At 37.6% G+C, this 18,903-nt stretch overlaps 1 long non-coding RNA gene across 2 annotated transcripts in view; it reads right to left on the bottom strand.

Annotated features, from left to right (window-relative positions):
• Nucleotides 1-1,090: 1,090 nt before the first annotated feature.
• The window catches only part of LOC128084240 (uncharacterized), a 42,935-nt gene continuing 25,122 nt past the window's right edge, over nt 1,091-18,903 (bottom strand). For both annotated transcript variants that reach the window (XR_008208403.1, XR_008208402.1), the window contains exons 2-3: nt 11,312-11,419; nt 1,091-3,655 (exon numbers count right to left, since the gene is read on the bottom strand). This is a non-coding gene — a long non-coding RNA (uncharacterized LOC128084240). The remainder of the gene's footprint in view (nt 3,656-11,311; nt 11,420-18,903) is intronic.

Here is an 18,903-nt window from a genome sequence, read left to right as displayed (position 1 = left end):
AAATAAAGCCTTAAATCTAAGAGCAAATACCTCTGTACAAACTGTGAGAAAGAAAAGTCAAACATTTTTTTCTTGATATATCTGCAATAGCCTTCTTTTTATCATCTTACAGATTTATAGTTATTAGCATATCCACTATTGTAGTTGAAGGGATTTTATGATGCTCTCATCACAGAGCAGGCTCAGTCGTTGTCTTTCCACTTTCTGATGAGAAATAATTTTACTTCAGCATTATGCAGTCTTCATGCTTGTTACCTAGAATAATCAGGATTTCACCAATGTTTTTTTCTCAGTGTATCAGAATGAAAAGTCAATGAGTGGCTGTCCTGAGTGTCAGAGGGAAGAAATTCAGTTCTTCTGCAAACGGTGAAAGAAGCTCAAGAAATCAAATATATATCCCAGCTAACTATGCATAATGATAATCCTTAACTCCTTCTAACATTTTATGAGAAGAATATATAGATCTAAATGAAATAATTATTTAATAAAAGCTATATATTTAGGTACGAGATACAGCAAGCTTGCTTCCATCTCTGTCTGAATAACTTGGTTTTTGCAAGGCTGCATTTGTAGGGATTGACAAACAAATGCAAGCCTGAAAACATACAGCCCTAAAGTTATCTCTCAGTCCCAAATATTTTCCTTGAAGGGACCTTGCTTCTGAACGCTGTATACTTCACAAAGCAAGTGTAGTGCACATATTTTACAGCCGATACAATCTGAATTTGCTTCCAAAATTGATGGCTGAGGCAGTTCTCTCAGCTGTTTTGGGTTTTTTGTTTGTTTTTTTTTTGCTATATCAAGTTAATACTCAAAGTGTCTGATACACTCTGTTATCCCATAAGATCAAAGAGAATTACCCTTAAGGTACGCATTTTTTGTAACTGATCGAATCTAGAAAGAAATAGGATTGCATTTGTTAGTTTGGCATCTGGTTTGTGCTGGTTAAACAGATCCCAAGAAGGAATACTTCTTTCCCAATTAGCTTAACATTTTTTTCCTACCCAGTATGAATTTCACCATACAGTTTTAATTGCAAAAATATATATATATATTAATTAAAACCATTGACCATCCCCCGTAGCCAATCTGCTTTTTCTAAATTACTTTATTGAATCACAGAGCTTCGTGTAGCTTATAACATTGTTATGGCATACAAATGCTAAGAGCAACTTCTGTAGAAGAAAGAGAGAATACCTACATAGCTAGATATGAATTTCTACCTCAGCATGGAAAATACGTATGAAAACTCTACATAACAGTACTCTTTTTGAGATTTCAGGGATTGTTTTTCTTCTTCTTTTACCATGGCATTTCATCTAGATATCTTAGATACCTTTTGCTTTATCAAATGAGTCGCTTTTGCTGTTTCTCTACTGTTGAGATGGTTTCTGAAATGGCTTCAAAGAAGTTTATAAATGTGCATATATAGACATGTACACATACAAACTTCAAAATAGATTATTGTCTGTTTCTATACATTATTGTAAACCTCTCTGGTCAGGAACCACCTTCCGCCAAATCTCTGCCATTCACAATGGGTGCCACATTTGTGACTTTATCCTTTGTAATCGTGCTGGTGAAAAGGAAAGTAGATTCTCTGGAACAATCAAGAAGTTCCTGCGGATAGTTTTTATCAGGCCTAAAACTTCAGCCTTGGCATCATATTTCATGAGAATCCAAGAGAGATCGGAGCACTACAGTGCTATTTTGTCTGCTGTCTTCATAACCACGCAGGAGATTTGCAGTGTGTCATAAATTCAGTTTTGAATTTAGGGGGTCATCTGACCAGCAAATAAAGTCCTCAGAGTGTAAACAAAAAAAAAGAAAAAGATTTCAAAAAAGTACTGGGCAAGACTGACATTTTTCATGACTCTGTGCAGAGCAGGAGACTTGTTCTGCTGTTGCAGTCTGGCTGGCGCTGGGAGCCAAGACATGTGGGGCTCATTAAGTTCCAAACAAGTTACGAAAGTTTTAAGCAGGAAAGAGCTCAGTTTGAGGAATGAAACATTTGCTAGGAGCCTCCAAGTCGAGAAAATGTTTTGTTCTGCAGCTCTTTGCTTTGCCACTTAGTACTGCCAAGAAAGGAAAGGCAACTCAGGAAGTAAGGTTACCTAGTCTGAATGTACATCGTTAACGGCATGAAATTCTTCTTCAAAAGATGGAAAATTCAGCCCTAGTTGGGGGTGGAATCTATTAGAATGGATGAATCATGGCATATTTCCTGTATAACGAACTGCCCGAGACATTAAAAGAAAAAAATAAAATGTGGAAAAAGTCAAGGTTTGTCTTCAATTTGCATGGAGAAGCATAGCTATATAGGTATATGTGCATATGTGCATATAAATATATATTCATATACATGTAAACAGTTGTAAGTTTTACATTTCAGATGGAAGACTGGTTTCAGGTCTTCATCAGAGGAAGAATAAGTAATGAAATTAATATATTCATAAAAATGCAGCTGCTTAAAGATTTTTGTACAGAGTCTTGTTCCGATCAGAAGATGTTGTCAGAAGCAACACATTGGTACAAAAAGAAAAATCAGACTTGATAATCAGCATTTTTCAAAATATATGTCATTAATCTACTCCAGAATCACTGCACTTATGAAGAGCAGAAAACCAGGGAACAAGCTTTAATTAGTATAATTTTCAATCAGGATGGAAACAAACGTCACAGTGTAGAAATATCTCCACAGCCAAAACACCTCACAAGCTGGCTACAGCCTAACAAGTACAAATGATCAGGAGAAATGAAGGACATTTAGTGCTTCACTATTAGTAGCCAGCTCCCATTATCTCAGTCCACATAAAAGTTAAATCTGGCAATAGACAGTTTTTGAAGCTTATACTGCATGGGGAAAAAAAGCCACAGAGTGGCCCGATGCCTTCTTGGCCAGCCTAGAGTATGTCTTTGAAGTGATCCATTTGTGATAACTGCCATTACTCAAATACCAGTTTAGGAGCTCAATTAAAATATTTTATTCCTTGTCAAGTTTCAACAGGAGACTTCTTCCTTTCATTTTTAGCAGCTTTACTTTTGAAAAATCAATTATTTATATTTCAGATCAATTCCAAAAAAGCATCTGCATTATCATGATACAAAGCTAATTCCCACAATACAGCCGAGTCTTGTTCATGCATCCCAAGTACTCCCAGCCTTACAGTTCAATCTCTATAGCCTATTAGAACATCCACTTTTTGCTTACTATATTTCTGCAAAACCTAATAGAGTATGACCCAGTTTCTTCATGTGCACTGATATACGTTACCTTAAGGAATAAGGCGCCTGAAACAAAAACATCTTACACACCTCCTTGACAAAAACTAGCAATCTCTATGACTTCATCTGTTTCACTTGTAGGGTCCAGCCAGCCAAGAACCCACCTGGGTTCAAACATCTCTCAATATTACACAGACTTCAGTACATCATTTACACAGGAGTCACATACGTATCATTTGTACCGTACCTTTCAAATACCAACTTTTCAACAACGTCTTATTGATTTGTAAGAGAGGTATCTGACCTGAAAATCCACTTTGTTCCTCTGTGGATGAGATGAATGGCAGATTAAAAAGCAATAATTTCCTTAGAGAAAAACACAAAGCTGATGGAGAACTTCTTGTAGATTTGAAGATTTTTGTTTTACTTCCTGGGGGGGTGGGGGGGGAAAGAAAGAAAAAAAAAAGAGAATTTGTGAGAAAATACATTAAAAAAATAGATTTGAGCAAAAAAGTAGAACATGAAATACATTGCTGGAATTGATTATTAACTCTGTTAGCGTATATGATCTTAACTTTCTGTCTTAAACTGTGTTATAGAGCAGCTTCCCAGTGAAACACTAACAGGGGAAAATCTATCTTGAATTATTCTCATTACTGTGGAAAATCAAAACAAAGGCCAGTACTAGTAACAGTAATAATATATATTAGTTGCTGAATTATATATAAACAACACAGTCTTGAGTGATCTGAAAATTTTTATTTTGTCCATGAAAAACCTCGTCACAGGCTAAACATATATTTTCATTTACCTGTTGTTTCTGAACATTGCCTGCTCTTCCTCACCTAAACTACACTTAATTTTTGGTTCTGCAGTTTGGGAGATTTGCTGACAAAAGCATTACCCGTTATGATTACCTTTTCTGTATATAAGGGTAGAATACATAAATACACACATGTATAATCAGCAATGTAGGGAAGTTGATCTAAAAAAATTACATTACTAAATAGCAATGAAGCCAGAGCAGTTATATTGGTTTTATAAGTCCATCTGTGCGCTCAGGTGGACATTGGTGACAGAAGTCTACTGAATATAACAATTTTGACTACATCAGAAATTTATGTGAGTGTATATGTAGATATATATATACACACCAAGCAATTTTTGCTGTTTGTACATCGAGCTGTACTTCACAGGGCCTGCTGCATGAAGCAGCCATTTTATATTGGGCCTGGATTGATTTTTTTATGGATAGATTCATATTGCGATGTCTTACAGTAAATTTCTCAAGGCTTTTACTTGTTCTTTATTCTCTGTTTATCAAATGTAAAATAGCATTGGTCTACAAAGGTACACATAGCTCATGAAACTTGAAAGGTTTTAAAACTACGCAAGAAATTTCCTTTCGCTTTCTGGAAACGGTGGAAGTGATAAGAAAAATGTTTGAGTTGTAGGAAAGCATTCAAAGTACCTGACGTGGCAGAGGATTGTTTATGCTGCTCAGGTACAGGTGGTAGGAGGGGAGTACTGTGATAAGTCTGCATACTCATGGCAGGAATACACAGCTTACGGCAATGAGTTAGCAGAGATAGCATCACTGCAGTTACATTAAATAAAATAAAGAAAATGGCATAAAAATTCTAGTTCACAAATAACTGTACCTCAGCTTCAAACACCAGCGGTAGATTTATGAAACGTGTACATTTTGTTAAGGGAATAGTCTGAACCAGCAGTTTGGGACACTTAAGAAACACTGAGAAATCAGCCAATCTTGTCTGGAAGTTACAGAACTAAAAGCAGACTTGGGTTTAAGCTCAAGGACTTCACAGTCTGCTAGAATCTGGAGAAGACCTTGAATTTCCAAGCTCCAAAACAGTGAAAGCTCTGTGTGTCACTGAGCTTGTAAGCTCAGTTAGATTCATGAGCAGTGATTTTGCCTCACCAGTTTCTGTGCCCTTTGTAAAAAGGGGCCACAAAATGGTGGGATTTGGGGTCCCCTCTGGTCCCCCAGGCTGGCAGAGAAAAAAGAAAGAAAACAAGAGCATGTGCAGGAGAACTTTTCAGATTGCATGCAGCTCTCATGCAGTGTATTTGACATCTCAGTGGAGTGTGCACTGTAGGAAAAAAACATGTCACTGCTCTAAAACTGTCTTTTCTAATTCAGTGCATCCATGTATTGTTATAAATCGGTTTCCCACACACTGAAAGATACCGAGACAAGAGAGCAACTTTGACTGTTAGCTATCAGCTCAGATAATGAAAACTTTCTTTCAGCATTAAGCTTCCAGTATATGAAAAAAAATAAAACTAAAAATATAAATAAATGCCTTCATGCTTTGCCTGGAAGAGGTTCCTTCTAAGTGCACATAGGAATCAGGCGTTCACATTCATCCTGGTTCTGTTTCCAAGGGAGTTTTAAAAGCATCTGGAAGTCTACATTACAAATTGCTGTCCTTTACATTTCTGTATTTCTGAATCCTAATTATAGGGCTGTTGGCAGATGAAGCTGTCAGACAGTCAAGCTTGAGTACTTTGTATCTTAGTTTGGGTTCTGTTAGAGATTAATATAGAAGCATATCGAACACACTACTTATTCTGAGGTATCACAACAAATTACCTATAGGTACACACATTTCAGCAGATATACTGGCAAATTTACTATAAACGTATGTCATGATGAAAGAAACAAAGTAATTATCCAATAACAGACTTGAATATTGTACTTATCCCAAGGTCAAACATATAAACAAGGTAGTTTTGAATTTTACGGGCATTTACTGACTCTGAGAAACGCTTCCTTCCTACATATACCTGTCCACATTAGGTTGTCTGTTGAAAATTCTTAGTCTTTCTGGATGAAGAGTGATTAGTACTGAGAATATAAACAAGTCTCACTTTGTCACAATAAACAAAATGCTACTATCCGTAAGCACCGCAGGTAAACAATAGGTACTGTCTTCATATTAGCATCTCTGCACTTGACAGCAAAGATATATTTTGCCACATGGCTAAGTCTGGGGGCAGACAGCTTATTTATATAACTTTGGCTTACCAGTTTCCTTCATAAAGAATGAAACCTTCACTAAATGATAATCTTTTGACCTCCAACAGGATAGTGATTTACAGAGCCACAAAGACAACACTGTGTTTAAAAAGCTTTAAGACTCCATTTAAAGCTTTTACGGTGCAACAGTGCTTCTAATAATACATTTAGTGCTCCAAGTTGAGACAGCTTGCTGAATAAAGAAATACTTCTTACACGTTTAAAAATGAATTACTTACAATATAAATATGTTTTACTGCAATCTGTGAAAAACAGCTTGCAAAATATAGCTACAGTTTCGTAGTATCTGGTAGTCAAACAAGGAGCAGCGAGGGCAGAGTGGGAGGAGAAAGGCTGCATGACAAACCCCTGGATGTCTGATGGGAGAGAAAATGACATCCTTGATGTAAAAGCACTCTAACAATGTAAACTAGAAGGATGATGTACATAACCATTCTAGTGTAACGCACATGATTTTCACTTGGACAGATATGTTATTTAGATCCTGTCATGAAATATAAGTCTTCATTTCCCTTCTACATCCAAGTAACTGGATTTTCCACTCAGCAAAGCAGCACCGTTAAGTAAGTTAAAGACACAGCATCAGATGTTTGAAGTTTTAAGTATCCTCTCTCTTGCAGATCCATGTTATATTCAGACAGCTGGTTGTGGTGCATTTATTTCTAGAATACATTACTCACTTTTTGCGTGATCATTTCTGGGTAGAAGCTGGCATCTGCTCTGGTTTATTCACCTTTTGTGTTGGAATAAGGAGGAAGCATGACCTTGTACTGATGAATCTCTTTACACTAACAGCCAGAGCAAGCATGTTTTGATTTTTGTGTTGTTTTTTGTTTTTTTTAAAAAAGAGAAAGTTGGTTAAGATTAGAACAGGACAATTCATTGCATAGGTTAAGAGCCTAACCCAAAGATCTACGAAGTCAGGCTTGAATGTTACTCAGATCAGTGTAACAGAGAAGGAATCAGAGTGTCTGTTACTATGTCAAGATGGATTTCTTGTGCCTGCCCTTTTTCCCTTTCTACTGGAAGACGTTATTCAGACTCTGACAGGAAATGCAAGATTTCACTTTTTTATACGTGAAAGTGACTAGATATTCTGCACATTGCATCACTTTGTGGACCACTTTCCAGGACATATTTTCTCTCCCAGCTGTCAAAATAATTAATGATTTGAATTAGCATTTCAATTAGGGGCTGTATTTTGTTTCTGCTGTTTTGAGAAGTCATACCTTGGTCACGTAATGGCACATTTCTGTGAACTTCTGGGATAAAGCGTGGCTTTATTCAAGGTACTCAAAGACCAAAGTGCTGTGATTTTCAAAAGTGCACTGAGGAGCTCTGGCTGTACATTCACCTTCCTGTGTTGGACATGTGGACAGAATTATCGCTTACAGGCTCTAGCCGTGCCTTTTAGAAAGACAGTGTGAACAGATGCAAGGAAGGAAAAATTCCTTGCCAGCTGGAAAGGAATGCAGACATGGGGATCAGCAGAGCTCAAAATGAGAGCAGTTATGGGAAAGTGAAGAGCCTTCATCAAGCTGCAGGTCACCTCCAGCTTGTGCATTGTGGAACAAAACTGTCCTGAGGCAAAGGGAGCGAGACAACAAAACAATGATGCCCTGACTGTAGCTATCTGGGTGCTTCAGGTAGCCAGCAGAAAGGGGTTCCAGCACCAGTGCTCAAGACCAGGGAACGGAGAGCAGCAGAAGCTGGGAAAAAAGCTGCAGGGGGATCAACTTGCAGCCAGAGCTAGCTGGAACTGCAAAAAGAAGGAGAGAAATCTCTGGAAGCAGCAGGAGAGTTGAGCCTGACAGGACAGGAGGAGAAAGGACTTGATAAGAAGCTGCAGCTTTTTCCTTTGCTTTCCTGATGAGTTGTGCTCAAAGCAGCAGCACACTTCTACTGCAGGTACTTAAAGATGTAAAAGCTTACTGAAGTCAACAGACATAAAACAAGCCTAACAGCATGATGTAATTTTTGTGTTCCTGCTAGAGGTGGCCAAGACTTTTTCAACTAATTATAGCTTCAGCAAAATATGCAGTTTCACCTAAATTAGTAATTTTGGCTGCAGAAGGAGTATCCGCCACAATCCACTTCATTTCTCAAAACATTTGGAAGATTTTGTTTCAATTTCACTTGCTTGCCAAATGGAAGTAGATTATTCTCTAAAATTTTCACAAGGAGGAATTGCTGCCGGAAGACCAAAACAAATACAGTTCCCAGACCATTAGAAATGATGTTCAAAATCTTTTTCTTTTTTCTTTTTATTCTAATCTGTTCTCTTCATCCCAGTGCCAGGAAAGGAGCATCTGCATAAATTAGCGCTGCATGTTAGTCAGTGACTGGGTAAATTTGCCATGGGAGGGAGCAATGAAAACATGGCTACTCTCCTCTGTTTGGGTGAAAGTCTACAAAACAGCAGCATGCAAAACTGAAGAAAACTAAAAGATGGATTACAGTCATGGAAGAGCTTCTGTAATTTGTTTTCATATTGATTTATCAATACATAATATTCATTTGGCTATCACTAATCTCATTTCCCTAGACATGCACACACATTCTAGTAGCACTTTTTCATTTAAGACGTATGTGCCGAAGTTGAAAAACAATTAACCACTCTGAGGGGGAAAAGAGAATCAAACTGAGACCCTTGCTCCTTCATCTGCTTTGTTCGATAGCAGCTTTATTTTTATCTATAATTTTCTTCTTTTTATTTCCATCATTTCACTACTGTGCCTGCTATCAGTGATCTCCTGATAATATTCAATCAGGCCATGTATTCTTGCTATGATCAGTGTAACAGCGAGCATTAGGTTTGTTTTTGTAATCTTCAAATACTACAATCATTATCCACCACAAAGAGGCACAGATCACAGGAGGATGCATTTATGAACTACTAAGACAGATTTTTGGTTAAACCTGAGATTAAGTTGTATAAGATCAGTGGGATTTATTTTTAAATGTTTCAGAAAAGTTGGGTATTAATTAGGTTCCTTAGCAGAGGTAAATTAAATAAATTGATCACACAGTGACTTCTCACTAAACCAAAGAGAACTGATAGATATTCCAGAACTGCCTTAGCAACCCAGGAAATTTTAGGTAACATTTTTGAAAGATGTTTAAATATCCAAAAATCTGAATGACCCCTACAGGAAACTTTGAAAACACCCTGAAACCAATGAGTTAAGTACCTTGACACAGTTGAATTTCAATGGAAATACCAGTCTAGCTGAATATTTAGAACTAAAAAGATTTAAAAATATATGTGCCTGGCAGCTTCATTCATTATGAAGGCAAGAACCGGACCCGTAAATAAAGCACACTGAACAGTTCACACACTATAAAACAATCAGATTAATTTCTGAATAATTGGATGAGTGCAGAACAGAAAGCAAATGAGAGAATGCAGTGGTACCAAAACACACCATGCCCTCCATCCAGGGCTTGCCCTATTGTAGGGGGGCAAGCTCTGTAAGCGTAGGGACAGTCAGGATGGCTAATGCAAAGAAGGAGCTGAAAGTAGAAATGCCTACATCAGAAAAGGATGCACTCAGAACTGTTCCTCAAACAGGAGTAACTGGAAAATCTTCAACTGAAAAATCTTAAGGAACTGGTGCAAGAAAATCTTTGTATTGCAGCAAAACCTATGAACCATCCCAGGCTATAGGAACAACGCCTAAGAAATACAAAAATTGTTTAATACGGAAGGGCAACAAATTCAGCTGTTGGTGATATCATGATGAAGTAAGGAAAGTGAGATTTTGATTATATACACAGTAAGTCTAGTCCTGGAATTTACCTTGTTTAACAAAGACAGTTCAATCAGAATAAAGTTCCATTCTCATTAGCATCTCTATCTGAAAATAACCAGTGCTATGAATAAAAGAGTATATTCTTCTGAAGAGAAAGAAAGCCTGTTATATCCCATGCAGATGCGTTACTACAGTCAACACTTTACCACATTACAGCAACTCAAGGCTTTTATTTCGGGAAAATGTAGAAGTAGGATTGAATGATTATTCTGGAGACAGGAAAAAAGGGGTAAGAGGCACAAAGGACAAGTTCTGCAGAACTTCTCTTTTAAGCAGCGTATTTTTGTAGACAATACCTTTTAGGAGGGTCTTTCATTAGTGTAGTCAGCTGGTCAACTAGTCTCTTTCTGAAGAAATTGATATATAAAAGAGCCAAGAAACCTTGAAAAAAGTATGTTAAAGATTTTTTTTATGATATGTAAGGGAGCTATAAGATGAATTTAGTAATAAAGAAGTGAGTTTTAAAAGAATAATCACGTTTCACAAATTGCAACGTTAAGAAAGACACTTATAATGTCTCCATTTTTAAATTTTAAATATTATTGAACTCTAAAGCCTGGCCTGAAGAATTTTATTGCAAAGAATAAGGGAGGCATTAAAACGTTGAGTTATGTACAGATTTCTTTCTAGTAACTGCAGAAATGTGCACAAAATTACACACATGCCATGGGTTACTAAACATACCTTATATTATTACACCTGAATGTATAAATAGAGATATACCCAGTCCTCTCACATACTCTCTGCAATTATTCTGTACACAGATCACAAGCTATCAAGAGGGAAATTAATGAGGACCATTACGGAAAAAAACTAAGATGCTGATGACAGACAAATTTAATATTGTTGGAGACAGAGAATTAATTCTCGTCTTTGTACTTCCAGAAAAAGCTAAAGGTCATATCCTGAAGAATGCAAAGGTGAAATGTTAAAAGGTTTTATGATAATGCTAATGCAGACAGGCAATTAGAAGTATCAGAGGTTTGCAAAGCTTTATAAACTCAAGTGAATTAAAAGCCAGGATCAAGGAGAAAAGAACAGGAGCTTTTTGGCAGTTGTTTAATCCCTGGTAGTGTGAGCAACTCTACATGCCCAAACAGGGTTAATAATTTAGAACTGATATTACAGAAAAAAATCCTAAATGGATAGTGCAGACCTATGCACTCGCTAACACTAAAGGTGAAATATTGATAAGAAATGAGATACTTACACATAATTTAAAGCTATTTGAAACTGCTGAAAGCAGCATGGTTTCAGGAAATAAATCGTTCCTTCAGTGGCATGTGTTCTGGCCAGAAGGAAGAAGAATCGAGTTAGCCTGTGGGTAAAAGCAAAAGGGAATTTTAAGGAGGCTTTGAATTATTTCTAATCTATGGTACAACTTCTCAAATTTGAAGCTCACAAATTGTATTCTAAGCCAAGACTAGGACATTATCTTGGTAGATGAATGAAGCATTCAATGGTCATGTTCTAGCCATGACCTGTTGGCAATTCAGCCAATGCTTCACCCTTACCACTGACTTTTATTTCACGTACATTACGGAGCCATGAAAGTTGCCTGAATCTAGAGGAGAAAACATACCATGATTTTTACCAGTGATAGGCTTTTGCACGGACTCACAATAGTCATATGATACTCCGTTTTGAGGTAAACTTTGTATTTGTTCAGAAGTATTGAGGAACTGTTCAGTTCCTCAAGACAAGTGAGAGAAATTCAATGGTGAATAAGAAAGACACAAGTACTTGGAATATATAATAGCATAACCACGAACAAATGTAAACAGCAACATAGCAAAAGCCCCAGCTCAGTCCACCAGTCAGTGCCATGAACTCCATGCTGGCTGCTATTTAGTTTTCTTCTCAGTGTTTATTTCACCTTCACTTGTCTGGCACCTCCATTACAAGACCCATGCTGAAGACCATGTCTTCACAATGACCTCGCCTCCTTGATTTCCAGATAAATGAAGCACTGCACAGAACAGTTTTTAGATTAGGGGAACTAATGTTAATTTTAGAAGCAGCTACCAATTTTTGATCAGAAAACTAATTTTTCTAATAACGCTATAAAATCACAGAGCACAAGGTGTATATTTCAAGACAACCAAATGTTTTATGGCCAAAACAAGTCAGAACAGCATTGTGAAGTTTATACTGTAAGACAGAGGAGACAGAGACTTAAATATATTAGATTCAGAAAAGGTTTTTCTAACAGTCAGCACTGGTAGAGCACTTCCTAGCAATTTCTGAATATGCATGAATTTGCATTACACTTTGCAAACAAAACTGAGAACAGCCATCCAAGTTATCTTTGACTGGTCTACCCTTCTGTTGGCCAGCTGTGAGCTCTAGAGGAAGTCAAGGTACTCTCCTTCCAGTACAAATCCAAAGTCCAGACAGACTTACTGCTTGCTGTAGCTGTTGGTACTACAAAGATGTAGGCTTGGCACACTTCTGTCAAAGTTGCAATGGGACTTAAAATCAATATGCACAAAGTGACAGCTGATTTCACGATGCAAATATTCACCCTAGAAGAGCAGATAGCATTGGACAAGACTGTGTTTGGAGTAAGCAGGTGATGTTTCTTGTATCCAGCATGATAGCATGAGGCAACAGTCTTCTCTGCTAGATTTTTTATAATAAAATATTCTGTGCTTGAGGCACAGAGCAGTTAACCTGGCATGAAAACACAAGGTGCGTCTGGTATATAGTTAATGTCTCTTCAGCTCAGCAGTGGCTGGCTCAGTAATTCCCCTAATATTCCTGAGAGAAGCTGAAGAAAAAAAAACACATAGCTGCCTCTGCTGAGATTGCCATGAGTGCAATCTGCTTACTCAATTATTTGTTCTTTCACAGTAATAGTATAAACATTTGCATGTGGTTTATACATCCAATCAGATTTCCTTCTCCATATTTTTCACCTTGTCTCTCAAAAGCCAGAGATCTTGCTTGTTGGAAGTATATGTATGTCTTAACTACATGACGGACATTAAAGAAGCTGAAATTAATGAATTACCCTCATAACAGAGATTATAGATATCCCCAAAACAGCATTATTTAGAAGTATTGTGTTCTCAAATATATTAGATAGGTTGTGCTTCTCCTAGAGCTAGATGTCATGTTTTTGTCTATAAAATATGGAAATGGTTTTCAGGTCTGCAGCTGAAAATAATACCTGGGTGACATATTCAAGAAAGTGTCTGTACTAGTAATCATGTTTTATAAGGCTGTCATTATTACTCTTGGCTTGAGCTCTGTTAATATATATGTATTCTTCAGAAGAGAAGTACAACACAACATTCTCAAGACTTGCAAAGTAAACTATCATCCAATGCCTTGGTATTAGAAGGAAAGCAAGCAATGAAAAGACAGGGAGCTGCTTCTCATTAACTATTGTAAGATGTCAGCAAGATTAAGGTGTCAGGGTATAGAAAGATGAAGAAGAAAAGAATTACTTAGCAAATAGGCATAAATGAATATAAAATGTGAATAGAGGGTTCTAGCTTCTTCTAAGGGTAAAAATGGGCCAGTAGACATTATATTGTGCTACAATCAACTCATCCACTTGATTTTGACCTTCATCCTCATAGGTGAGAGGAGCGAGAGCAAAATGTTACCACATAGCCGGTGCTGGGAACTTTCAGAACCATTATTTCTGAAAAGAAATGAATATTCAAAGGCCCCCTTGACATAATGAAGGTTAAATCCTATGTGGGGTTTTGCAGGCACACACAAGTGCTGTCTGGCTTAGCTCTAAAAAAGCCTGAGCTCAGTCTGTCTGTGAGCTGCTGGGGGGCTGCACAGCCACATTAAAGCAGGGCTGAGCTCCTGCTCAATGAACTGGTGATAAAGACAGAGCATTACTTTGTCATCTCACAAACGAAGCTACACAACAGGCAATGGGTCTGGCAAAACAAAAATATCACACAGACATACATACACACAGAGAAGTCACTTGGCTGCAAATTAGTACACAACTGACTCTTAGAAACCACCTTAAGTATCACTAGCTAATAGCAGCTATCACAAGCTCATACCATTTAAATACCCGGAAGATATTTAAGTTCAATGAGTGAACAGTGCTTACCTGCCAATGAGAGAAAAACAGCCCCATTTTCTCCAAAGGAAAGCAATTCCAGCCAGGTATTGCCACTACAAAAACAGCTTTTCTTTGTAAGGGTTTAAAAAAAAAAACAACAGGCAGGCAACAAACAGGATAGTAAAAACATGGTATCACTTCAGGAAAATATTGTGCAAATTGTGGACACTATTTGAAGTTGTTTTTACTTGAATTTAATTCCCAGTGGTCAGTTACAAGTAGAATGGCCTTTCCATGCCTCAACAGCTGCTCTACAGCCATGGGCAGGTGTTGTGAGAAACCTGTATTTCTAAAACCTAGAAGCATTTCCTGTGTCATGCACTGATTTAAATTGTGAGCCAATTTATCCGAGCTGATGTAAAACCCAGTATGATTGCTTGAATCAGATTTATGCAGATAGGAAAAGATGCATCTGTTTCCTCAGCAACAGTTTCAGTCCAGAAACTGTGGAGGAAAAGCATATTAGGTTGCATCCAGCCTTCAGAAATAAAAATTACTGTTTTGAGACTGAAGCTGGCAGGAAAAGGATATATACACACCTATACACACCTTGTTCTTAGGTGACTCTAAATCACAACTTTTAACACAGATAAAATAAAGTTAGTTCCCAGATAACGTTAAAACATCAACAACCAAAACAAGCAAACAAAAACAAAGGAAGGAATACAGCAATATCTTAGGCACGGCATAAAATCTTAACCTCACACTATCATTACAGTTATACAACATCTTATGTCTATTTCTACCAGTGCCTCTGTGGTCAACATGTACATCAAGTGCAAATTTGTTTGCATTTAGTGAGATGCTGTTTGCTATATGGCTGGTAACGCTTCTGGTGATTGCAGGAAAGAGAGCAAAAGCCTGATGGCTACAGCTAAGTTCATAGTCCATTGTTTTACAAAGGTGCACTTTTTGCTATACTTTCCTCTTTTTATTCGGTAGGTTTGGAAGTATCCCTCTCTGTCCCACTGCACGATAAAAGCTTTGCTCTGGTTCCCATCTGCCGTCTTTGAGAGATCAATTGTAGAATATTCATCAGTGGAAACGTGAGGCTTTTGCCACAGTTTCTCTAAAATCCATCTCTTCAGTCATATGCAAGCTGAAATGGATCAGTTTTCACCGGCATTGGCATTAAGCCTCTGTGCTCTCCCATGTGCTCTGTTCAATAATTTAAGAGGAGTGGGAAACAAATTATGTGACTATTAATTCCAGTTTTCTTGTTCAGATGCCAGTACATCAAAAATAGATCTCACCAGGCCCGAGCACTTTGTCATGTTATCTGGAGTAATACTGGTTTGTGAATTATGTCTGGTCAGTTTAGTGTCTCTGTTTGGTCACATTAATCTCTTTGACCACTGCCTTAATCACTGAACTCTTCCATCTCATTTTTCATCTTACAGAAGGAAGCTGTCTGACTTTTTGTCTAGCGCCTGGCACAGTGACTGCTCTGATGGCCCCGCAGCAGCTAGAGGAACCCAGAGGTCTCCTGGGCGGCAGCAGGACCAGCCACAATGGGCACCATCTCACCAGGTTCAAGTATCTCATCCATTCCCTAGCGACCACACAAATACCAGAGTACCTCAGAAGGCTAGCAACTTGCTGCCCAGGAAGGTAACGGAAACTAACAACACACCCAGGCTGCATGAAGATCAAATAATTGCCAATCCACTTACAGAAAATAATTAGTAGAGAATTTTTTACTTGTATGTGTGAGTTACATCAGCCACAAGATGCTTCTCTGTATTTTCACGATGACAAAAAAGCCAGCCTAGCCCATTGCATTTACTCTTTGTATATAATCTTGGTAAGTCCATGTGGCAGATACAATTTTGAAACCTATAGTTACATATATCTATACTTCCATATATTACTTTATCATAAACTAGTAAGTACTAAAGTATAATTTCTAAATATTAATTGCATTTAAGATTTTTTTTTTTCCTATTAAATGTGTGCAATTAATACAAACAAAAATATATTTCTACTACGGAAGCCTATAAAAGCTATGGACTGGAGGCAAACCTATCTGCTTCTGCTCCAAAAGCCAACAATAAATACAAGCGCCTAGACACTGTAGTATGATATCAACTCCCTAGATATTTTATAAACTAGCTAGCATACAATGCAAGAAATATTAGGTTGTTTACAATATCTAGTTACCTATAGGTCTTTAGAATGACATTTCATCAAAGAAAATTTGTACTTTTTGTCTTTCTCTCAGAAAAAATCCCAGATCACTGGGTTTTATTTCTGCCATTAAGGAACATGGGAACGTAGTTTCTCATGAAAAGAGTTGTAGCATTGGGGTAAAATAAGGACTAACATTTCACTAAAGACAGAAAGAAAGCCTAGCCATTCCCTTCCCTCATGTCCCAGTTTGTCAGCCCTTTCCATCATTTCTCCTTTATGGTTAGCTGATTTTTTTAGTTCTATCCTAAAAACAAGTGTTTTTTTTTTTTGTTTTTTTTTTTTTCCCTCAGAAACTAACCAAACGGGTCAAGTAAATTCCCTTCAGAAAGCAGTCCCAATTAATTAATATAATCCTGTGGCTATGGATTTCCTTGAGTTTTTGAAAAAAGCAGAAGACGATAAACCTAAAATTTCTAGGGAAACTTAGTAAGAACAGAAACATGCAGTTAGAAAACAGTTTCCCAAAGACGTGCCACAATTTTGAGAAGCGTGTGAAGACTTTATTTCACCTTATGCAGAAGTGATATGATGTCTTAAAAACAGAAAAATATGTATGAGTTGTAGAAGAACGAGTTTCCAGGACAAAGAATGATGAATTACGTGCATTCATAGCGCCAGTAAGTTGGTACTATTCCCAATTAAGTCAGCTGCCTCTGAAGAATCTACCCCATCTTTACAAGAGGGACTGAAGAAGGAGAATCTATTACAGACACTGCTATGTTGCTCAAAATAGAACAGAATTAAATTATCCAAGCACTACAATTAGCTTTCTAGTAAGTATATTTTACAATACAGTATGATTGTCCCGCTGGCTTCTGAAAAAGAGAGTGAAATATCTTGGAAATAGTGCTAAAAGAAATCATTTTTCTTAGGCACGACAGATAACTTTGGAATATTATAAGCAGACCAAAGCAACTAACAAAAGTTGGTTTTCCTCATGTATTGGGCATGGATGTTCCTTTGGGTACACTAATACATGGGCCTTGCAGAACTCAGCGTTTCACCAAAAAGCAATGCTGCAATGGATATAAAAAAGAACCTAAAATATGGATTAGGGTTGCCTTCCAGGGAAATAACTATGAAGAGCTGGGATGTGAATTGAAACCAGTATTTCCTTGTCTAAAGGTCAGCTGTGTTAAAGATGGTGAGAAATTTAGAGACAACTAAGTTCAAAGTTACAGCCCTCAAGACAATGCATAGTCCATCAAGACAGTAAACCTCCAAAGGCCCTAAGACAGCTTTTTCCAGGAGTTCAGTTGGCAGAGTTCCTTTCCTCAAGGTAAGCTCTCAGCAAGCTTTCAAATGCTGTTCAAACACTTCTGAACTTCCTGTGAAAAGATAAACCACAGGTCCAGAGACAGAAATAACAAGGGTCAGTTCAAGAGTAGAAGGATATCTTAAGCTTTCTATCTTTGCTTAGCACAGTCAGAGAAAGTATTACCTTTCTGCATAAAAGGTCATAGCAACCACTGCGTTAGTGCCCTGCTATATTGAAACTACATCTGACAGCAAGCATCTGACAGCAATGCCAACAGAAACAGGAATGATATAGTGAGGAATAACTACAGTTTTGAAAGGGCACTATTTGTCACTGCTTGACTCGTTTGGCTCTGTCAGTGATATACAAGTGGAGAAAAAATTGCTGCTGAGTCCTGTTGTCAGTGCCTATAACCTCTAAAGCCAGTGACAGAATAAAAAGTGGGACCATTTTAGAAAATTGCATTATAGTCCAGTCTTTGCTCTGGGGAATTCCTTCAGAGAACAGGTGCATTAGAAACAGGGAACTGTTACTCTACCTGCCGAGAATTCTCTTGAAGGAAGGACTTCATCCCAGAGTCCATGCAGCACACTGCAGGCATTCATGCTGTCTGAAGAAGACTTGTTTATGTACAGATGCCTTATCTTCCAGACACAGCAGTAAGTGATGTCCAAAGCAAGATGGACAGATCAAGATTATCTCATTCATACAACATACAGGAACCTAAAATGCATCTAGATACAGGCATAACAAGATTACACTGCGAGTGTCTGCACTCTTGCACTCCTATCTGCTAGCAGAGGTTCTGCCTATGCTAGGCAGGTTCCCCAGACTTGTTGCTGAATTATAAAGATCAAGCATCCTTCTATAGAGAAGGCTGTGACAGATTAGAAACAAGTGTAATGTAAACGTGGTTCACACTTGACAAAGAAATGCATGTGGTTCACCAAGTTTATGTAATCTTTTTTATTATTATTCTGAAATAAATTCCTATAAGCAAGAAGTTGCTACTATCCCCTTGTTGCCCAGAAAAATCGTAACTCATTAATTAAACTCATAAGATTAATTAAACTCCATAAGAACAAAGGATTGGTTCGAAGAGACACATAAGAACATTTCAAGGATGGCTAAGAAGATGCAATAGAAAAATGCATAGGCAAGAGGCTATGACAATTCCTGTGGAGTCATAAATGAGTTCATGAGCATGGTCAAGGTTGATGAATGACAGCCATCCGCACCCTTCACCCTGGCACCTAGG

Source organism: Tympanuchus pallidicinctus, unplaced genomic scaffold, assembly GCF_026119805.1.
Source record: "Tympanuchus pallidicinctus isolate F22 unplaced genomic scaffold, pur_lepc_1.0 scaffold26, whole genome shotgun sequence".
Taxonomy (NCBI): Eukaryota; Metazoa; Chordata; class Aves; order Galliformes; family Phasianidae; genus Tympanuchus; species Tympanuchus pallidicinctus.
The sequence above is the reverse complement of the archived record's forward strand: the minus strand, read 5'-3'. Positions and strand labels throughout refer to the sequence as shown.